The sequence below is a fragment of the Strix aluco genome, chromosome 3, assembly GCF_031877795.1.
Source record: "Strix aluco isolate bStrAlu1 chromosome 3, bStrAlu1.hap1, whole genome shotgun sequence".
Taxonomy (NCBI): Eukaryota; Metazoa; Chordata; class Aves; order Strigiformes; family Strigidae; genus Strix; species Strix aluco.
In genome coordinates this window covers 112,404,350-112,428,143 of record NC_133933.1, presented here as the reverse complement: position 1 = coordinate 112,428,143, position 23,794 = coordinate 112,404,350, and the positions used below count along the sequence as shown (strand labels likewise).

The 23,794-nt window shown below is 36.9% G+C and overlaps 1 protein-coding gene across 5 annotated transcripts in view; it reads left to right on the top strand.

Moving 5' to 3' along the window:
- MYT1L (myelin transcription factor 1 like) overlaps positions 1-23,794 on the top strand; it is a 314,269-nt gene that overhangs the window by 72,919 nt on the left and 217,556 nt on the right. For 4 of the 5 annotated variants that reach the window (XM_074819977.1, XM_074819976.1, XM_074819975.1 and 1 more), the window contains exon 2: positions 9,562-9,676. The gene's annotated coding sequence lies outside the window, so the exon portion shown is untranslated. Of the gene's footprint in view, positions 1-7,002; positions 7,023-9,561; positions 9,677-23,794 lie in introns of those variants that run through there. The other variant, XM_074819978.1, reaches the window with a different exon arrangement.

Here is a 23,794-nt window from a genome sequence, read left to right as displayed (position 1 = left end):
GTTGCTGTGGTTGTATCTTTCCCAGCACCTGAACCAACAGAAACATTTATGGAATCCTGCTGACCTTTTTCAATCACAACTGTTTAGGCTGTCACTGACTTTGCACGTGAAGATTCATAGCTGCTGTGACTCAGACATATTTTTACACTGCTGTCTGTCTGGCAAGCCAAAATATCTGCACTTAGTTTTTAATATTTCTTGAAGCTTCTCAATCATGACAAATAGAGAACCTTTCCTCCTTACACTTGGTATTACTGAAAGTCCTGAGCAATTGAGTGATTGAGGGTTGCAGGTTTTTTTAATTAGGCTTATTGATTAGCCCCTAGGAAAAGTTAGGTGAGAAGTCCTTTGAATTTCTGCAATAAATGTTTGATTCAGAGCAGTGCTGATTATTTAAAATACACAGAAAAAAAATCGTAGGTCTAAGCTGATGATGTTAAACTGCCTGTTGTTTTAGGGCCTAACTTATCCTCATTTCAGTAATGGATCTCTATATCAATACTAATAAATGGCAACAAGAGAAGAATCAATCTAAACTGCTGACAGTTGTTTAAATTTATACTATTGTCCTCAGGTAACTGTCTAGCACAAGGGGAGACTTTCAAGGTGTCTTATCTAAATTTATGAATGTTATGCTGCTATCATTTACAAAAAGTAGAATTTTTTTTGTTGTTGACTTGAATGGGAACAAGATGGAACCTGTTGTAAATACATCTTGGTTTTAGTCATATAGAGTAGATCTACTAATATACTTCCAATACCAGTGTTAAATTCTGTTCTTAATCTTAAGTGTTCCTAGGGAACTCACTTAACGCGTTCAAGTTCAGCTCCTCAGAAGTTCTTTGGCAGTTAAAAACTTCTGAGAATTTGGGTGTCAGAGTCACTTGTCTTTTGAAGCCATGAAAACAATCACACTCAAGGTCTAAGGCTCAATGGTTGGAGAAAAAGGGCTGTAGTTCTTCATTGCATCTCTTGCAGCTATTACTGGAAAGCTGAGGTGCAGCTGGATACCTTTGCACTTGCTGATACTCCTCTTGCAGAAACATTAGGGACCCGTGTACATTATGGCAGCCTTTTGAGGTGCATTCCTGCTCTTGGTGTGTTCCTCTTGCAACAGGCCCTCTTTTACACTGAGATTTGAGTGGCAACTCATCCCCAAGAGGGGAACCTGCCGTTACCTTTCACAGTACCTGTAACAAAACAACACATACCTGTCCAGGATTTGTAGTAGCAAAAGGGCAGGTTGTCATCCTCTGTGTCCTTAGCCAGGACCTTTGACTTACAAAATTACTTCCTTTGTGGGAATAAGACCTGGATCAAAGCAGAAAATTCTGAGAAAACCCTGAAGAATTTTAACTGTTTTGCAAATCTGTTGAAAAGCAGTAATCTATAAAGAAAGGAATGAAAACAACAGCCAGTGGACTAGAAAAGTGAAATTTGGCAGTGAATAGGAGCTTTTGAAACTTGCTGAGGTGATGAGAAGCAGCTGACTGATACCATTACCTTAATTATGGTGATGGTCTGAGACATACTGGGCACGGTGATCAAATATCACGTTATGTAGGCCGTTTTTGGATAGTATTAGCATCTAACACAGCAGCTGTAATGTTGAGGATTACCTTAATGCTTTATTGTAAAAGTTTGAATGTTTTTCATGACTAGCAATATTTTACTCGCATTCCTATGACCTTCTTGCCACTACCTCTGGTCCTTATTTGAAAGCTTCAGCTCACTTTAATAATCCTTCTCTTACCCTATTTGTAACCTTCACTTTTTATACACCTATCTCATTAGCTTTCTCAACAAGAATGTTAATAAGATCTGCTTTAATTTTCTCTAACACCCATTCATGCTTGCTTTTGTGTCATCTTTTCCTCAAACTTCTCCCATTTGCCTCAGTGGCCCAACACTCAGACTTCTTGTTCTCTTGTGTCTCCCTCTTGCTTTTCTCCTTACTTTGCTTTGTATCTTGTGCTTGACAATACAAACATGTGGCCTTCAACTTCTTCTCAGTACTGGCTCTTAATTTCATCTGTCTTTTCTATTCCCTTCTATCCTTCACATCCAGGGGAAAGAGGATGCCCATCTCGTGCTGTATTTTCGGACTTGCTGTGAGATGACTTTTAGGCATGCAGCAGGGAACTGACTGTGTATCACCCACGGCTTAGGCTATTGCATGAGACCATTGACCATTTTGAAATATTTTTCTCTCTCTCCCCTTTTTAAGTCTTGAACAATTTTACAGTAAAGGGAAGAGTGTCTTACCTGACTCTGCTTCTTCTGTTCCCATTGTAAAGGCCATTGCATTCTCTGGCACCACACAGCATGTTACATTATCTCCTCTTGTATTGTGATTTTACATCCAGTGCAGTCAGTTATTTGTTTCCACTGAGAAACCCAAAGTTTTTGGACACTAGGATTCGTGTATGTGAGTAACTCTTCTATTAGTCAATATTAGTTCTGTTAGTTTCCTCCTTTTATTTATAAATGAGAGTATTCCTGTGGGTTTTGTTACACCTTCTTGTAAGCCAGCACCTCTATTTGGTATGGCCTTACTACAAATCTTTTTGCATCTAAATAGAATTTAAATCTTACTTTTCAGTATCTGTTAATCCATACATTAGTTATTCAACACCTATTCTACCTGCTAGTCAAATATTTTTTGCTTTCTCTTCTGATACAAATCAAGCAGCACAGGGGTAAAGCACGCTGTAGTGTATTAGATAGTGAATTCTAAACATATTTTATTAATGATATAATTTTTGTACCTTTGAGGAATAGTTGTACACCTGTGTATCTGCATCTGCAGATTATTCTTCCATTTAAGAATGCTTGACATTTACTCTACAGATATGCCCGTATACCTCTTTGATATCTAGTTCACATTGTAGCTGATACATCAGCCCACCTTAGTTTTCTACTTTCGACACTATTAGAAATTAATCTGTTGTAGGAAATCACCCTGTAAATACCCCATGATCCATTTGAGGTCTCCTATACCTGCATCAGAGGATACTAAGGGTTTGGCCTCCTAACACATATGTTCATAAGCATATTTTGCTTTCCTATTTATTTGCTATTAGAGGTTTTCTTTTGTAGCAGTTCTCTTGTCTATATCCAGCTAATTGTGGTATATCCCAGCTTTGCATTTGTGGCACTGCTTTAAGTAGTGATACCAGTTACTGTTCTCTTACCTTCTCTTTCAGAGTACTAGTGAAATTTGGGGAGGAAAGAAGAGTGGTTTTCTGAGCTAGTGTCATCTGAGAAAGAGTCTGAAACCATAAAATGCTTTAACGTAACAGAGTAACAGTTACGGCCACATTTTTACTATAAATGCAATTTGGGAATAATTTAGTGCTCTAATTTGGTCACAAATCATTTGCAAAGAAATCCGATCAGTAGGACCATATTAATTTTTCTCAAGTATTTTCCAATTGTTCATGCAGACAAATGGCAGCCTTGGAGGAGAGTTCCTCTTTCTGTTTACACTTCCATGCAGTTATTCTTAGTGTGTGAATGATCATGTATTGTTTTAGTTTTTGATTTGGCTGTCTTTGAAACGACAAAATAATTGAAGGGCAATGAATAACTAGTAGTAAATATTAGTTTTCATTTTGGGATCTCTCTTCCTCTAGATATAATTGTAGATATAGACCAGTTTGTAAACATTATTTACACTTTTCTTTTTTGTCAAGTGTCACTAAAAGATCAATTATTTGTATTTCAAACAAATCTTTGTGAGTACTGTACAAAGCAACAGTAAGCTTCATTCACAGCAATACTTTCAGTGATGTAAATCATTCCAACTCAGTATACATAACGGTAATTATCAGGTCCAGACTAGTCTTTTAGCATTAGCTTATATAATGTATTATAAACATGCTGATATATTCGCTACTAATATACTTACTTGCAATATGACTTACCTCAAAACAAACTCAATGCTTTCATTTCCACATTCAATTTTTTAAAATCAGTATTGCACTAATTTTATTACTAATTAATTATTTCTTTTGCGTTTAATTCAGTTACATGTAGTTTATCTGTTGGTTCTGAGAATCTTAATCTTAAGTATCTTCATATAAATTACCATTTTAAAGAGGAATCAATTGGAGTATATCAATTTGTCTTGGTCAAGGGACATAAGAACTTGCAGCTTCGGAGTGACAGCTGTTGGGGTGACAGGCTATAACAATGAATGAGGATCTCCACATACATGTCGCTTTTCTGTTCTGACAACAGTAAAGCAAATTTCAGCAGAGTAACGTATGAAAAAAATCACTGTTCAGCCAAGCTTGTTTGCACATGGCAAAATAGCAGTAAGGACTCTGGGTGCCCTTCCTCCTTTCCCATTTATAAGTAGATAGGTGGATAAAAGATAAAAATCAGTAACTATCTGCCTGTCTCTAACGTATATGCATCTTTGCTCATTAGGCTTTAAAGACATGTGCCAATTTTCTTTAAACGTGGCTCAGGTACATCATAGGACCTTTTAAGTCACTGTCAAGCCGAGCGACAGGAAATGGATCCGATATGCAAATATAGTGTGTTTCCTGGACCAGGCTCTATGGCTTTCTTTTTGTTGTACTGACAAGGCTACTTCTATGCTTCTTTATGTTATAGTATACTGGGTATTGCACTTTTACATCCATTTTGCTCAGAAGATGGTCTTGCTGTTAAATAAGTTCAGTTAAGGATTAAAGGAGAGAGAATAAAAATTTAACTTGTGACAACAGATGGCAAAACCAGCCCTTAATCCACAGAGGAGTCAGTGGGTGCTCAGCACTTTCACCTGTAGTCATTAGGTAGTTCTGACCTTGGTGCACAGTAGACTGTGTAAACAGCTCTGCCCAAAATCTGCCATTGTAGGCACATCAGTAACACATGATGCTTCACCGCATTCACTTAAAATAAAACTCTTCTCCAACAGTTGTCAGTGTAGGAGGGTAAAAATAAATCTGCTAATAACTCTTGCTGTATATATTTCATAGTCCGCAATGTATAGGTCTGTATTTTACACTTCCATTTGTCTAGTTATTTGTATTTCTTAAGATGTCATCACTACCTCTGGTTTGCTTCAGAAAGTAGCAGGAAAGATCCAGAAAGGCAAATCAGTTCTCTGCCCTACACTTAGTTTAATCATTGGCAAGTTGCTTTGATTACCTGCCTGATTTTTCTCCTGCTCTGGCTTTCTGGGTAACACTGTATTGAGGAGGTGAATCTGAACACAAAAAGGTATTTGTTGACTTTTGAAATGCCTCCAAATCAACAGCTTTTAATATAACAGCCTTCCTCCTAACATAATTTTCTTTGTAGTAGGGTTTTAAGATGCAGGATAAAGGAAAACATTCTGACTCATCCAGTCCTGTTGGGGTGTCATCCTCCTACTTCAGGCAATTTTCAGATTTCATATTGTCCTGTCACTGGACACATTCCTCACTTTGGAAGAGCCACAAGTAATGCTTCAAAGACTTTCCCTGTGTTTTCACCATCCTTGTTGCCTTCTGCAATCAAGAAAGTTCGCAGGTTTTTCACTCAGGTGTCAGTGCACTGTTTCCCACTTTCTCCAGTGTGCCTGGTCAAGAGATAACTGTTTATCCACCGTTGGAGGAATGTGTACAGCCTTTCCAAAAACTCACTTCAGTGCCAGTTGTGCATTTTCTTCATTAGTTTTAAATCCTTGTTTGGCAGCGACTGATTCTTTGAACCATTAATTGTACCTAAGCTACACTTGACATCAGAAATCAGGACATCCAGTATTAACAAGGATGCTCATGGACTGTCTGCTTTCAATGCTGATATTCTTAAATTTTCCAAGAGCACTAAATCTCAACTTTGGATATCTTTGATGAAGGCCTGATAAAGGGCATTCAATCCCTTCAATCAAATATTTCTATATTTCAGACCACTTTTTCTTAATCATCCTTTTAAATTTGTAGATAATTGTGTTTTATAAGCCTAGGAAACATTTATCTCAAAGCAGGATTGGTACTAAGACTGTTGGTGGATTTACATAAAGGTTAATGTAAAGGCTCACAAATGTTTTTACACTTCTTTGTAGTTTTAAATGTGTTGGTGATGGAAGAATACACCAAATACATAATGGTAGGGAAAACATTTTTTCACCTTATATTAAGTTCTTCTTCACGGTTGGATTCCGAATTTCATATTCTGATTGAAAAAATATTTTGTTATTCACCTAATGTTTTTTAACTTAATTTTTTGTCTTTATATTTCTTGACCTTTGATTTAATGTTTGTTTCTAGAGGTTGGGTTTATGATACTGTTTCCACTGAAAAGCATGACAGAAGTCTGTCTCATGTCAGCAGAAGCAGGACTAGGCCCACTGAATTTTTATTTATACATTATTCTGAATAATCAGAGGCATAAATTTACATAAGCTGTCATCTGCTAAAATCTGTCCATAATCACAAATGTTTCGTAAATATTACTATTAAATCAATTATGTAAATCAGATTTTTAAAACTATCCAACTGTTGGAAATAGTTGTAATTATTTCATCTTTCCCTGAAAAAGGAGTAAAGCAAATTAAATTACTGCAAGAAACAACTTGAGTGACCACTATGGTTGAAATACTCAGTCAGACTGGAGGAAGTGCACAACCTCTTGAAGGCAGGCAGTGTTTCCATGGGAGTGAAGTAGAGCTGGGCATTTCCTTGTGATTTGATTTTACTGGTTCAGTTTTTCTTTTGTACTTTCAGGGATACTAAGAACTGGGAGCTCTTTATGACCTTTGTGGGAGTTGCTGTTTCTCAGCATCAGTCAGAATTTAACCTTTTTGTGGGAATTTTCTTGGCTGCTACTAAAATATCTGCTGTTGATAAGGATAAAGTATCCAGTCCAGGTGTTTTTGTCATTCTTGTATTGTGCATTGCTTAGGGTATCTTGGAGGCCATGTCATTTAATCTGTCTTTTAAATATGCTTTTCTTAGGTGCCAAGCAGCAGGGAGAGTCTCCACATTAGCCTCTTACAAGTCCCCTCTATTTCTGCTTCTGCAAGGGTAATTTAATTTTTGGTTTGTGTTCCTGAAACAAAGCATTTTTATCATTAGCACAATTTTAATGGAAAACTGTGGGGACTTTATTTTTCCAGTATTCTCAGGGGCAAGCAAGTTGCCTATGGCTGCATGTGCATTTTCCAAGCTGATGCTGAGGCAGGTCTTTGAGTAGGTACTGCTCATGTGGAGACTTGATTTGTATACGCAGAACAGCATTCCCTGGAAACACAAGAGTGCTGCTGTTGGAGACCAGATTTTCAGATTTGAAGTGGACGGTCAGGAGTGCCTAGTGGAAGCCAGCATTGTCAGCCCCTTAGCTGTCTTCACGCATTTTAACAATTGATTCATTTTCAGATCTGTTAATTCTCATTGTTTGAAATAATCAAAAGACATAAGTAGACCTCAACATGATGTCATTGGGGGAAAAAAAGGAAAAAACCACATTATTTTAATTTTTAAACTTATTTTAAATTGAGCAGCAAATCAGGATCTACAGAGCACATGTATTTATTTATACTAGCCCCAGAAGTAAAATATTTTCATGTTGTAAGACGGAAGTTTGTGGCTGTTGAAGGGCGTTTGTGGCTATTTGGGAGCGGGGCTGAGCGGGGGCCGGCCCGCCCACGGCGGCGGTCGCTAGCCGTGGTGCTGAAACCCAGGCGCCGCCCGCCCGAGCACGTTCTGCACCGCTGCCCCAACTTCTACATGATAAATGTCAACACAGCGTTTAAACAAAAACAGAAAAATAGACTACGTGAAGCATTTCACAGTTTTGTCGGTGCCTTTATTGTGTAAATAATTATTTCTTACCTGCAGCAGAGTTTATAATTGAAGTTACACAGTGTGTTATGGCCATTTTCTCCTTAACAATAAATCCATCTATCCTTACGTAGGAGAAGTTTTTTTCTGAAATCAAAGAGAAGAGGCACGTTAAGGTCACCCTGAAGATGCCTGCAATACTGTATATAAAATATTTCTTTCAAAGCAGTAAATTATTGGAATTAATGGGTTATGTATATTTCCTAAGATTAATTTACTACCTCAGAATGCCATCTTAGATGAAAAAAACAAACTAGAAATCAAGAATCTTGAACTCTTGTGAAAAGTTATCGGGTACATGCGTAACTGTATTTCAGCCAGTTGAACTATGTATGTGAGAAATTGATATTGCAACCTGATCCTTAAATTATGAAATAATTTTGTGAAAGAAATTATGATTCTTTTGTTAAAAGGCTCTGTGTTCCTGTGTACAATTTCAGAAATTTTCACTTAGGCTCACACATTATTTTGAAGACCTTCTCTTTGTTTTTATAAAGTTGCAAAAAAGTAATTGTAGAATACCGCTTAGTGTATTTACATGCAAACGGGTTGTTTAATAGAAAATAGTTTTTAAACTTATTTTTATTTCCATTTTCTAATCTTGTAGAATATTTCCTTGCCTAAGAAGTAGCATATAAGAAATTGAGTACAGTATCTTTTAGAGGATTTATGGTAATGCTGCTGAATTTAGCTGAGCATAAACAGCATGGTGAGCCCCTCAGGGTCTCTTCATTTTCCTGACACACTCCACTGCTGCCCCATTAACACTTCGTCTGTTATTGCCATCTACTCAGCTTAATGAGTATCTTTGAATTTGAAGTTCTACAGAAGAAACAATAGCTAAAATAACTGATGCACCTACTGCAGTTTTCAGCAGAGTATCTTATTCCCTTTGTAATTTTTTTTTAAATAAACAGTACATTTCTATTCTTCAGCAGTGTAGTTACATCATGACATTTTCTCTAATTACGGTAGACACTAATCACAAGCACTGAGTAATGACTACAAATATGATGCTGCATCTGTGTGTGTAGAAGGTAAACACATGCTGAATAGCTGCTAGAGGAGGCTTCTCCTTACTTTAAAATTCATCCTATTAATACTGACTCTTTAATGTGAAGAAGGAATAGTACTGCTGGAGACTTTGTGCTATCAAAGCAGAATATTTCTTCTAAGAAATCATAAGACAGAAGGATTAGGTGCTGTTTTCTGATACCTGTATGAATCCAACTAACTGCTGTAAAGGGCCAGTATGTGGCTCATTAGATTGGATTCCTAAAAATGAATTTATCGCATTCCTCTGAATACATGCATAAAACATCTTAAATTATTAAACAATAAACTGTATTATCAGACAAGGACTCAGCCCGAATTAAAGCCGGAATAATTCTGCACTGGGACACATCATAGGTTTCAAGACCAATTCTAATTTTGCATTGATTATTGATCAGCAAAAGCAAAAGATCAGTTCTCAGACATTTAACAGATACGGAAAGTTTTTGCAGTGCCAAATAAAAAGTCTGAATAATGGAATAAATTTCTATTCTAGAAAACGGAGGAAATCACTTGGATATTGGAACAAGTTTTTGTATTAAATTCATTTATTGAAAGCCTGTTTTTAAAAGCTAAAATAACACGTGAGTGATTTTCTCTGTTCCTGGTAAGCTTGCTGTCTTTTAGTAAAGTGGGTTTTTTGTTTTGTTTTGTTTTGTTTTTCTTTTAGAAAATGAATCTGGAAGAAAATTGGTGAATCCAATCCAGTGGACCTGCAAGCACTCTGACAGGCTCAGAGAGCAGAGTCTGGACCAAAGAGCAATTACCCCACCAAACGATTTCAGGTACAATTGACCTAAATATAGCACTCTCTTGAGATTATTGACAAGAGTTCATTTCCTGTAGTGCTTTTCCCATTTGCTACTCCTGGTAACCACTGTGATCTTATCTGCCTGGTGCTGCATGACTTCTGGGATGCAGTTAAGAGTTCTGTTGTGCATTATCTTTAAACAGACAATTCATGCTAAAAGAGTCATTTGCAGCTAAATTAGATGATGAATATATTATTCTTGCTGCTGAAATTACACAGAGCAGGAGTGAGTGCCTGAATCCTTTTGAACCAGGATGCACTGGAATTCTTTTTCCTGTGAAATCAGAAAGGTAGTACTAGTTAAGTGTAAATAAATAGAAAATGTTACTTCATTAAACTTCATAACAAAGCAGAATTAGCTGTGCAGGGTAGATAGGTTGGAAAACTTGCTATTTGTTTCTTTTTGTATATATTTATCCATAAAGTATGGCTTCCCCTAGTGTTGTCCTATCTCCAGGCAATCACTGTAGTCATCCTGTGCTGGCATGAAAAACAAATGAGCATATAAACTGAGTGTGTAAGTGTACAAAATGTGGATGATCTGAATTCAGAGACTGGTAATGATAAAACCCACTTCAGTTTTGAAGAATGGCATTGCTTTCAAACTTGTGCAAAATACTGGATATGTTTGCATTCCATGTATGTGGAATATAAGAAAAATAGATGGTGTTCCCTTGGTGTTCATCACAGAGATTTTTTTTGCATCATATTTCTTTTACTGATTTCTTACTTAGAAAACATATGCATTGCCCAGAAATTCAAAAGGCTACTATCAGATTCCATGCTGAGCAGCTGTTGGGGAGCCATTTTTCACAGACCTTTATTAACTAATACAGCAGGACACAATTGTGTTATTATTTTCCTACATATCCCCTATGTTTTCCCAAAAGAACATCAGAATACTTATTTTATTAGGAGAATAAACTCCACTAGTAGTCATAGGTCCCACTCCTCAAAGGAAACTCAGGAAAAAGTTCAGTTGAAAGCTGAATAATTTATAAGATTGAGACACATATACAGTATGTTGGTCTACTGACTTGGTTCCTTTGATGACAATGGTCAGCAGTTATAAATATACTTAGACTCAGGAATTCTATACTGAAATAAGATGCAGCATGGATCAGTTAATTACATTACATAGTAATTAAGATATTGTAGGGAAGATTTAGATTAAATGTAGGAGAAAATTTACCTCTGATTTACTTTTTGCCAATCTACGTAATGAGTTGATGAGACACAGCATAGCACAGTAGAAAGCAATAATAATTTGAAATGCAAGTATAAGAAGAAGAAAGCAGTAAAGTAATCTGTGAAGGTAGGATGAGAATATGCAAGGCATGATTAGATAGATTCTCAGCTGGACAGGTTGAGGTCGTAGAACTTCTCACGCTGTGCTTTAGGATCCTGAGAAATCTTGTGTAGTCCTTTCTGGTGGGCTGCTAAATAAAATGATTTTAAAGTTTGAGAAGTGAGGGAATGTACATGAGAAAATTAAATGGATTCACAAGAAGATCTTTCTGTTGTAGAGTCTTCCACAGAACAAGACAATTAAGGAACTGTGGGCCTAGGAGGAAAAAAAATAAAATCAATCCTGCCCCAGCACAAAGAGAGATAACTCATAAGCAGTTACCAACAGCCCTAGAGTCTGAAGTGAATTATTTACCTTCTTCACATTTGATACTGACTCTTGCAGTTCTGCAAAGGCATAGCCTTGCTGACGAAACCCTGCTGGTGTGATTTTTGCTATTTTCTTTTTGCCTGCATAAAATATATTTAAAACTTGATCATTTATCTGCAGAGGAATATCAGATACACACATTTTGTTAATTATCATCTTTGTGTTGCAGATGCCTGACGTGGCTGACATACAAACAGTTGTACATACTATAGATGAGTAAATCAGTTTGAAATTTAGGAACTAACCCCTGAAAACCTCTTGTAATCTTCCTTCTCTGTGTGAACAGTTTTTGTGAGGATTGCTCACTTCAGCTGCTGACAGAAAGAAACATCATTCTGGGCCTTAAGCTCCATCTTGTGATATATTGTGGACCCAATGAAGGTATAGCATCTTAAGCCTTTTTTAATATAGTTATTTGACATCTTCAAGGGACACTCTGGTCCCTTACAGGATGCAGACCCATAGAGGTCAATATCATAGATTAGGGATTTTAAGGCACTTTATCCCTGCTGCTTTATTCAGTTTGCCCTGCCAGGGTGGTGAAAAGACACCCTAATTAGGCAGTGTAGGAATACCTGATATGCAACATTCTTCTTAGCCAGCTTTATATTCTTCCTGCTTGTTCTACAGTGCCTCAGGGAATGAAAAATGTCTAGTCCATTAATTAGAAAATTAGCTTAGAGTTGGGAAAGATGAGTTCAGGTTTTGTGTATGCTACAAACTTCCTGCAAGATGCTTAGCTAAGTATTGAGCAAAATTCAGCAAGACCTAAGGATCAGGGATTGTGACTGTATTTTCTCTGCTTTTGAAGCAGAATCAGGTGTCCTTCCATGTTTCAGGTATCTTAGTTATTCCACTTAAATAATTGAGTAGTCAGAAATCTTAGCTTCCCTCATTAGCTGAAACAAATTCGCTATGCTTCTCTATCATACTGTTCTTATGTCAGGATATTGATGAAATGGCAGAGATGCAGAAAGCAAAATAATGCCTTATGTTAGTTCAGACAGAGTATTACAAATATACTGTCATGATAACAAGTTCGTGTTAGCTCTTGGCAGTGTAAATCGTCCTAATACAACCTTCTAAAAAAGCAAAGTTCATCAATCAAAATGTCACATGTTGCTAAATTTCTAATTTGTAAATTACCACTGTAAATTTAAGTAGTAGAAATCATCACGTAACATTGTGCTTCTTTCTCTTTGTCTCTCTCCAGACTTAAGTGGTTTCAAAAATGAGGCAGTTTCTAGGCAGCATCTCTGCTCCTGTGAACAGGCATGGTTGTTTATATTGCACGGGCCAGCCAACTGTGATTGATCACAGGCTGCTGCTGATGTTAGCATGCTGAAGAGAACAGTTATGTTAAAGCTAAAAATGTCAGAGCAGGGTCATATCACCAATGAGAATTAGACAAAAAAAAGATTCCTGTGTTTTATTGGATATATAGCTCAGCCTCCCAGAATACCTAATCCCTAAATCATCTTGAAAATTGTGTGGGATATAAAATCAAATTAAACCCACTATCAAAGGGCATGGCCTCTCTTCATTGCACTAGCAGCTACATGTATAAATCCCAATCCCATATCAAGGGGAATACACAACATAAGTAAAAATGTTTTTTTAAGAGAAATCTGATGATGATAGAGCTGATAATTTCTGTAGCAAACACTTAGGAAGTGTTGAAGTAATTGGATTAGAAGAGATAAAAAATAATCTTGCCAAATCATTACAGCTTCTTAAGGCTAAATCCCTCCTTTTCTGCTACTCTAGCATTTTATGAAGAAGGGTTATCATGTAGCTTTATTTTGAGCAGTTTCCAGTTTTTAGCTTTGTTATGTGGTCTTAAGTGATTCTTTTGTCGTTATGAATATTGGGCTGTAAATTTTGGTGGGCAAAAAAAAAATCTTAGCACATATGCACATTTTGCTTTTTTCCACTGCAGATGAATGACTGTATTGCTTAGCTGCTATATCTAACTGAAGTATTTCTTCTGAAGCCAAGGAAGACACAGAAGACTAATTTGAAAGCCAAGTGGAGTTAAGAGAAAGACTTCATTGATCGAATAGAGTTTGGATCAGGGTTGAGTTAGGTCAGAACTATGCTTTTTATACAGTAGAAATAAAGCTTTTATTAACAAGCCTACATATGAAAAAAGACTTTCATACACTGAGGCAAAAGAGGTACAGAAGTACATTTCTAGAGCAATACATTTATCTTCAGTGCACTGAAGAATGCCAAGGAAAGGAATATGCTTGATAAAAACTACAAAGAATCTTATCCAATAAGTAGCTAAAGTCAACAGAAGGTACATGTTTTCTAGTCAATCAAGGCTGTAATGAGAAACTGTTTTAAAAAAGTTTTTTAAAAGCATGGCGGGAGGACGAAGTATGTGCAGATTCTTATAAGCTCAGCTGTCCTTTCTGTGTACAAGTTCAAATACAGTTTATGACTCTGTAGTATGTCCTGTTATTGCAAACAAAATTTAAAGAAAGAAGGTTACTCTAAAAGTTTCCTCTCTTCTTCCAAATACATTTTTGGGAAAGTGCAGAGGGAGTAAATACTACCATTTCACGGTCACCTTGCACATTTCAAGAGGGAGCTGCTCCACTGTGGTTTGGGACAGAGCAGGGCATTGCTGCTCAGCAGCTCTCAGTAGTATTGTCCCCAGATGATCTTGTGGATGGATTTCTATTTCAAAATCATTCAGAAGTTAAATATTGCTGAAAACAGCATTCCCTCTTGTTGTGCTCCCTTTCATGTCTTCTGTGGTGAAATTTATCTGTCCTAATGTAGATATCTAAATTGTCTTTGGCCAGGCTGCCTTTATAGTCAATGGAGAGAAATAGACACTTTTAGGGCATGATTCATCTCTTTGGAAGGTAGACATCTAAATAGGTCAGATGAATCAGACTGTAGAATAGCATATTCCTTACTAGTGACTATAAAAGAAACCTAGGGATCATCTTAAATGTTGATGCCTATATTGTAGATATCTAAAGTTAGGTGAAATGAACTCTATGTCTATAGGAACCAAGTCAGCATAAAGTCAGAGGAAAATATCCTGCTCTTCAGGAAGCACCTTTTCCTTCCGAGCTCCTGGTTTCACTGCACTGGGGTGCATGTTCATAGTCATAGTCATGAGGTGATAAATCAAAAAAACCAAAATTACACTCTCGACTTCTACTTAATATTTGAAGATGTGAAAACTGAGTAGACTTTATTGTGGGAATAGGCAATTTGTATACATCTATCATCAGTTATTCCAGTGGTTCCACAGTGGCATAATTTTTTTACTAGTCTCTACTAATAATATGTATGTACAGGATCTCACCATGGTTTGATTGGTCCTTGTAAACCATTTCAGAACCAGATACTTTTTTCTCAATCTGAAATCTCTGCAAGTAGACAGAGAAGTGAAGATAATGCAATTAATTTAGGCTAGTAGACTAATTTAAATTGTTTCCTGATCATAATCATTACTGTTAGTGCCAGTTTCACTAAACTCCCCAGTAGATAAGGTGGTTAGTGCAATATACCTGAAAGTTCCACAATGAATATTTTTAAGTGCCCACAAATGAGTTTTGCAGAAAGGATCTCTGCTTTATTTTGGTTGTGTTTGCATTAAGTATCAACCATAAGCAAAAAAAGGGAACATACAAGAATGAACAACATTATTTATTATTTATTTAAAATAAAAAAATCAACAAATAAAGACCCATCTAAAACACTTGAACACCAATGCAGCTTTTTCTTATGCTCCTCTTCTCCCATTGTTTGCAAAACTCCCGATCCCAGCAAACCTGCAAGACTTTTGTCAGATGCATACCCAGGAGTAGGACAAGAATGACAGCCTGGAGTAAGCAGATTGCTAGTGAGGCTAGCAGGTGCCAAAACATGCTGTTTCATGACCCAGTGTGAAGATGCCAAAAATAATCTCAAATGTACTTCAGTAAATAAATGCAAAAACCCCTCAGGCTTCAGAAATACAGTCTGTAGAACTGTCTGAGATTAAGCAAGAAACTTAAAGTTAGAAGACCGGTGTTCTAATTTCTGCTCTGCAGCAGATTAGCTGAGTTCAGGTAGTGATGCCTTTTGGCCAAAATCTGTATTTTGCCACTTAAATAGATGGCATGTTTTTCAAAAGTAACTGGGAGCAGAGCTATGATGCATTCCACAGATGAAGACATGAAATTAAGTTGAATCATGCAAATGTTGACTAAATATCTCTACCTCATTTTCCCTGTCTTTCAGAGTTACAATATTTAGCTGTCTTTGTTTATAGTAGTTTCAAATGTGTAAACAGCAATAGAAATTGCTTTATAAGTGCATGTGTTGTAAAATCAGTTTGTCTTACTGTTAAAGGTAAAAGTAGTTTCATAGCTATAGAACATGTTTGTTTGATCAGCCTGAAAACAATTTGCTATAGATAAAGTAAGATCCAAATGGCTGTGTTAAGCAATTGCATTTAACTTTAAAGACAGCAATACCAAGACTGCGCTAAGTGAACCTGAACTTGCAAAGTGAAATTGTCAGAATCATTGAAATAGTCAGTATTCTGTGTTTAGTATGTAAAGTGACATTGAGGCAATAAAATATATGGCTGAAATTGAAATACAAAGGCAGGGGTGAAAAGGAGTTAAAAAAGCAGGTGTGAAATTTTATTGCATTTGAAATATTGTACTTTAATTTTAAATCCTTCTACCACAGTAGCCCTTTGCAAATCTGCTGCTGAATGTATATTGTGTAAAATAACTAAAAGTTGCTAAGAAATCAGAGATAGTAATTATGACAAAGGAATGAAGATTGCTATAGTTTGGAGGCTCCCAAAGAAATGCCCATGTGATAAAATTTTCAGGGTAAAAAAGTATTTCCATGGTAACAAGCACTTCATCTTAAAATTTGATTATGAATGCAAAGCCAAGGAATCCAAAGTTTAAGAAGCAATGTGGAGTAAATGATGCAGGAGAGACAGGAACTTAACCTTTCGAAGTTTATGAACATGTGTATACAGTGCGTGTTCTGAAGTACCCACTGAGCTGACTCTGTGCAAAATGACAGTGTATAAGAGATTAGGAAAGCAAAATCTTGTATGTTGTCTGTCTGTTCATCAGCAAGGGACATAATTCCTTTGAACCATGGTAAGGCAGGCAGTACACACTGGGAAAAAAAAAAAGCAAGCATCTTTTAAAACTGAAATTTTACCTTAAATATGTAGCCATGTATTACCGATGTGATGGGTCATGTCTTTGAGTGCAAATGAAAGCAAGGAATGAACTCAGAGATATGATCTCTGAGTCAATATGCTGATATAAGAGACACAGTTGTTCTTAAATGACAAAATATTTCAAATGGAAGCCACTTAATTAATCAGATATACAGATATATCTACCCATAGGTAAACAAGGAGCCTGTAGTTTTAACAAAAACTCTCATCCATATGAAAAAGAGGAAGTGAAGGTTTGATTTGGCTTAATCTTGTATGTATTTGAACAGGGCTGATCAAAATATGTGTTTTGACTCCACATCTCAGGGTTGTACTGGCTATTCATCTCAGCATCTTTTTCCCAGTAGTCTGTGTAACAAAACCTAAAAGCGATGTCTTCATTTCCAAATCTGATGTGGTACTTTCTTCAAGGTTAAGTTGTCAAAATACAGGTGTCTACATGCAGGTGTCTTGCTCCCTTCTTAGTCAATGGGGTTGGGACAGTAGGTGACTGGTCTGCTGAATCTCCTTCTAGGCTCCACTGACTTTACTGACTAGATATCCACTGACTATACTGGAAGTTTTGACAGTGCTAGCATGTACATGTCTAAATTTAATCTTCAGCAGTCTGTCTTGTAATATCCCCCTTTTGCAATGCCCAAATTGTCTGCAGTGGTGTAAGCCATATATACAGCAAAGTAATGCAACTAATCTATCCAGTCCTATACAATTATTTACTATTTTATTAATAGTTTATTTTGTTAGAGAGGACTTCTTATAGACTCTATAGAATACTGAACTTCAAAAATATTTGAATTAAAGTTCAGATTTCAGGAGGTATTAGGTAAAGGTGAATGTCTGCACAGAAGTTGCCATGGAAATTATGTGTCCAGTCTGTCTGAAAATTGGAATGGGTTAAGTAAATAATTTGTTGAAGTATTTCACAAAATCTGTTAAATGCGAGCTTGCATTTCTGAGCATTTCCTTCTACCTCTATGAATATTTATAAATATCCTAATATTTAAATCCATTTTACTAAGTTCAAAGAAACTGTGCTTTCTTAAAGAGTGGTTGATGAGCTGCAAGAAGTCAATGGTTAATTCTTATGGGAAAACCCTTCAGGGTCAGATGGAGTCTACATGATTTTCTTTTATTTTTTTTATAGATATTAATTAACTGATTCTTTTCAGGGAATATTGCCACATAAAACTTAAGTTCAGCGTAAACAATAAAGTTGTATAGTAAGGGAATGGCGACCAGAAAGGGTCTGCATTTACTTTCAAACAAGAACAACAAAATACTGGCTTGTTTAATGCGACAGTTTTTTCCTTTCCTTATTTACAGTCTTAAAAAGCTGCAGACAGTCTGTTTAAATTGTGAACCCATAACAAACACAATAATGAAGCCCCAGTGGAGTAGCCTTTGGTGTGAAGGCTTGGAGAATTTGTAGAAAGGGACGAATATCTCATTTAGGATGGTTTCCTGTGTCCTATAGAGACCCCATCAGGGCAACTCTCTTAGTCTGTGATGATAGGTATTCACTGAAGCTGACCCTTCTTCACCTCCTTTTTGTACATTTATTAGCAGTCTGACTTTCCAGGGTCCTGACAAACACACTGAAGTTAATGGAAGGTGAATATGCTCTTTACTTGTGAGAATCAGTCATAAATTTCTTGTTGAAATCATGTAGTTTAATTAATTCAAGTGACAGTGGTAGACAGCAGGAACTACTGTGCTGTAGCATATTACATAGAGGATGGTCTCTATACTTTAACCTGCCTCTTTTGCTGTTCATGATGCTAAAGGAGAATTTTGGCTAAAATCTGGATCCAAACTTTTTGTAGAAAATAGGAATAACTGGTAATGAAATAGTAATTCCAATAGTCCAATTCTTATAATTCATTACAGTATTGCATTTCCAATAGTCAAAAGTAAATCCTGTTTTTAACTAGATGAATAAAATACAGATGGTTAATATATGTCTTTAAATCAGACCTCAGCAGGATCTTCAGTTATTTCATATTATATGTTGAAAATGTACATTCAATACTCCAAACACTCAAAAACTAATACATGCCAGAATTAACTTTGTTACGGCAAGTTAATCTCCCCCATGCATATGCATTATGAAGACTTCTTTAATTACATGATCACATATTATTTTTCTTACAAGACCTTCTTCTCATTCAGTTCACAGAATATATGATAGTCACTTAATAAGCAGCTGTTCAATGTTTTGTTTTCTTGACATTGTTCAGTGTGTGGCCCCATACCTTGTTTACTACAGAGTATTTAAGCCCTGCTCTAAAGACAGAATTATTATTATTAATTTCGTTTTGGGATTTTCCTAGTGATCATCACTATAGTGTCTAAGTGATGAACAAACATTAAATTAGCTTTATTGTAGGCCTCTGAGATCAGAAGACAATGTGATTTCCATTTTATGGCTGGAGAACCGTGACCCAGAGAAACTGTGTTCAAAAGGTGCCACTAATCTACAAGACCAGCCTGAGGTGCTTAGGTCCAAAAGCCTCAGGTCCTTACTGTTATATAGAATTTTTCCAACTTAGGTCTTCCTGTTTCCAGCTGTGTCTCTGAGCATTTATCACTCCTGCAAATTCAAATGCCTCATCTCAGTGAGTCACATAGAAAATGAATAATACACTTTTAGTGACCACCTGTAAAAAACCTGGTTTGATTTACTACAATGGAAACTTTTTGGCAAGAAAAGATAGAATCCTACTTTCCAGGCCTATATCCAATTACCTTAACCATTCTTTCTCATCTTGCAATGCTGTCCCATTTTTTAGTGCATTTCTTCAAAATTTTTCACCAAATGAACCTTCTTCAGTACACAGTTCTGATACATCCTTACAGAAAGGCCATCTTGTGCACTGTATGAAGCAGGTGTATTCTGGGAAAAATGGTATATGAGTCATGCCATTAGCCTCCATCATGATGCCTGTTCACAAGATGGGGAAAAATTAGGTTATATAGGCAACCTGGCACTTCTGACATCTTTGTTCTTGGTTTGGTCATGTTAAAAAAGTTACTTTAAAAATGTCTGTGTGAGAAAGAGAGAGAGACAGAGAGAAAGATAAAGAGTACACACCATTTTAAGAACAGAAACCCGTAAGAATATCTTAACCACCATCTGAATTATGAGATACTTGGAACCTTAAAATCCCCCACACCATGTTGTACCATTCTTCTACTAAAGGAGATGCATGGAATAATATTTGGTGAAAACTACTGCTGGAGGAATAAGATACAAGATACTTTTTTCGTTATCGTTAGATTCTACAGATATTTACTGATGGCACAGGAATCGTGAGAAACTGAAATTTGGTTCCTTGAAGTCCCAACAGGGTTTTTTAGTCATTATTGATTCTCTGCTCAATTCTCAATGACCTTTTCTACCCCTTTTCTCTCTGTTATAACTCTTGAGTATAACCCAATCCAATGTCCTTAGCAGAATGCTGCCCGACTGGCTTCTTGTCCTATGTTGTTCCTTTTTTTATCCTGAGTATAGCCCAAGTGCTTGTTCTTTACCTCCTTGTCTTCAGTGCCTTTCTGCAGTCAGTGTCTGTATGTCTTCATTCTGCCAGGGCTAGATTCCCAGGCTTTTGTACATCCTTCTCATTCCCACTGGCTCTCCAGCCAGAATACCATCATCAAGGTTTTTTTTCAGTTTCTGTGTCTCCAACCATCCATTGCTTGTCTCTTTGCATGACTGTTCCAAATACTACCATTAAATGTTGGCTTTTCCTCTGTCTTTCTTCTCTGCTGCTTCACTTTGGACAGTAGGGAACTGACCAGAACTATCTTAATGTAAATGTCCTTATAAATTTGGTAGTAGAGCCTCTGTTCGCTCTAGGACAACGTTGCATGAGTTGCATTTACTTTGCTCAAAATTTGGACTTAAATCTAAATATAGGGAACAGAAGTGATGCACCTATTCCAGGCAAACTTTTCTAGTCCTGCTAGATACTTGCCATGTCTGCTCCTACTTAGGTATTTCTGCTTTTTGTCTCCATTGCTGATCACACTTTATCTGATCATCAGTCTTGAATCCAGACAGACTCTGCTAGATGAAACCAGACTCTTGGATGTTACATGGATGCAATCCCAGAATTCAGCACTGAAATAAGACCTACTGGCTATTTGAGTTACAGATGCACCTCTTGACACATCCCAGTAACAGCTGGGCAGGTTAATCTCTTCATCACTCAGCAGACTGTTAATATAATGTAATAACTTGGGCAGAACCTATGCAGAAGAATGCTGCAGTACCGATCTATGGAAATTGTACAGTTCTAGATACTGTTCAGATTACTTGTATACGCTCGTTCAGTTTACTTGTTTACACTCGTATAAGATTTGAATCCAGAAGGGATCGCTGGTTTATCTAGTACGATATCTTGCTTAACACAGACTGGATAATTTTATCTGCATACTATTGTGTTGTTCTGTAACTGAAGATAGCGTAATCATTATTTGATCTTGAATTTAAAATATTAGAAGGTGGTAGATTTACTTCTGTCCTCCATAAGTTGTAAAGCTTTGCATCGCTTCTGAAACATTTCTAGAAATTGTAGCCAGCTCCAGGATGGACTGAGCTAACATCTTCTTGTGAAAGTGGGGTTCCATGTGAAAGGAACCTAGGTAGCCCTGGGAAATACTCACTCTGCATTGATTAATTGTTGTATTTAAGTTTCATGCTTTTCAAAATGCACAATTTCTTGGAAGCATCACAGTACTCCTCTCTTCTTCCACTGCTTCTGGCTCTTCCACTCCACTGCACTTTGCTTTGTCATCTTAGTGCCTCATTCTTTTCCTGGCAGGGAGCTTGAAAGAGCACATGATCAATAAAAGATTTTGGAAAAAGACGCCAGGACAACCTAAGCTTTATAATGGAGTCTGTGGGGAATATTTTAAATGAGGGCAAGGATATTGGATTTGAAGCAAGACAATAATGATGGTGAGATTTATTAGAATAAATATGGGAGATTTGTGCTCAGTTCTCTGCGTTGCTCACATCTTCTGGCTGCTCTTGTCTTTCTATGACACGGTTCCTTATCAATAAAATGGGAATAACACTGTCTCACAGATACTAAAATAGCTACTTCACAGATACCATAGAAAGAAGAAAAACATTGATTACACTCAAATAGAGTAGTATTACAGCTTGTATGATGAGTGCTATCATTGATGGATTGCGAAGTTTTAAACCTGAGACAACTGAATGTTTCCAAACCTTCATTTGCATAGTTCTGACCACTGTTTTATTATCCGCCCCCCTCCCCTCAAGTGATGCTTATGCTTTCATGGTTTGTATTACCTTTGAGCTTCTCAGAGCTACTAGCTACTGCTCATATTTCACCACTGTTCCTGTTCCCCCAGAATTGCCCCTATCTTGCCCTTTTACTTTAAATCTGGTTTCCTGCAGCCCATTACTCTGTGCACAGCACCTTCCTTCTCCTTTGATCTATATGCCCCAAGTCAGTGTGGGGGGACTTTTGGACTGCATGAAGGTGGTGAGGCATTGAGAGAGCATATACCAATGAGAAGATGAATGGAAATTACAGTCAAATATAGTACAAATATGTAACTACTCTATGAAGAAGAAGGTATATACATCTGTTTTCACAGCAGGAGTCTCTGAGTTGTGTGAAGTGGCTCTTTGATCTGAATGACATGTTCTTAACTCAGGAGGAATTATTTGTGGAGTTAAGAAGAGCCTATTTGTAAGAGGGAGGAACTGAGCTGTGCACTGACCATGCCTGTACTCATGCTTACGCTGTCCTGTCTTTGTTGTTGGGGTAGCCCAAGGCGGATGTGAGCTCTGTTGACACTAGTGTCCTCACTGCTTTGTCACTCAGGTGTGTGTATTTAGGGACATATTCCACAGTTGTCTATGCTGAGATGTTCTAAAATTATTTCCAAGTTAGTTCTATTATGGGAAGAGCCATCTGTCTTCTGGGGATGAATTGTTCAAACAGCAGAATTCAACCACTGTGGAAGCAATCGAGTCTTTTTTCTTGCTGCAAGACCTGCATAAAAGCATGGCCAGATTCTAGCTCAAACAAAGGACAATGGTGTAGGTTTATGTGCTGTCAAAGTTCACAGATTTTTCTATGAAGGTTTAAGACTAAAAGTGTGTAAAGCCTAGATCAGTTACAGCCTTCACAGGCATCATCACCTCACTCAGCTTTAAGCACATTGTGCAGTTCCCAGTTCACACTGGTCTTAAATATTGGCTAACATGGCAGGATGAATAGCTCAGAACTACTTTGTAGAGGGAGCTCAGAACAATTTTGTAGAGCTGAGCACCTATCCATGCTATGTCACATTGGGCAACAAAGAAAAACAGCATCGATCCCTTCCTTCTCCAGGAGGTAGGAATTTTTTAGATCCCAGCTGGTATGAGCTCATCGTCAAGAAAATGGGCCCTTAGAGAAATAACAAACAAGACTGAAGTGTTTTCTCTAAACAAAGTAGACACAGGCATGCAAAATCAGTCTACTTCCTATACAGTTCAGGAAAATGGGACATAGTCTCATCTGGCTGTATTTCTTGCCAAATTTTGGCTTAAAATGTAGATGTGAACCAGGAATTATGATCAGCACAGAAATGTAACAAATCTTCATGGAGCTAGTAAATGCTGTCCTCCCACTAGGTTTGTACAAACCTGTGTATTAAATGCAGAGGCAAAAAAGGACCTTTTGTGGCTGCTAGATTTCACACATGGCACAATGATGGCATTGTCTTGATTCCTTGTGATAGAGTCTAATTAGTAGAGAAAGACATTTTATTGCATTCAAATAGAAATATTCCTTTACAAAAGCTTTTTCGTGCTGACAAACATGTTCTAGTTCATACTTTTAAATTTCTAATAAAAAACATACCAAATTTTCTGCTCATTTGGTCTGAGTCTGGAAAGCGATGTTTTTAAATTAAGAATGATGGGCCTGATTCTACAACCTTATTTATGTGAGTAGTCCCACAGTGACTACTCTATTTATCAGTGCCATGGATATCTAAGATCAGAAAGCTCTTTCCTTTCATTTCCTGAAAACTAGAAGACAGAAATCTATTTCCAATTCTCAGTGAAGCTTTAGGATGCTTGGGGCTTTGTCCATGGTAGCTGAGTTTATACTCCCTAATGATGTGTAACGTTCTTATCTGTTTTGTTTCTGTTTGAGTGATGCATA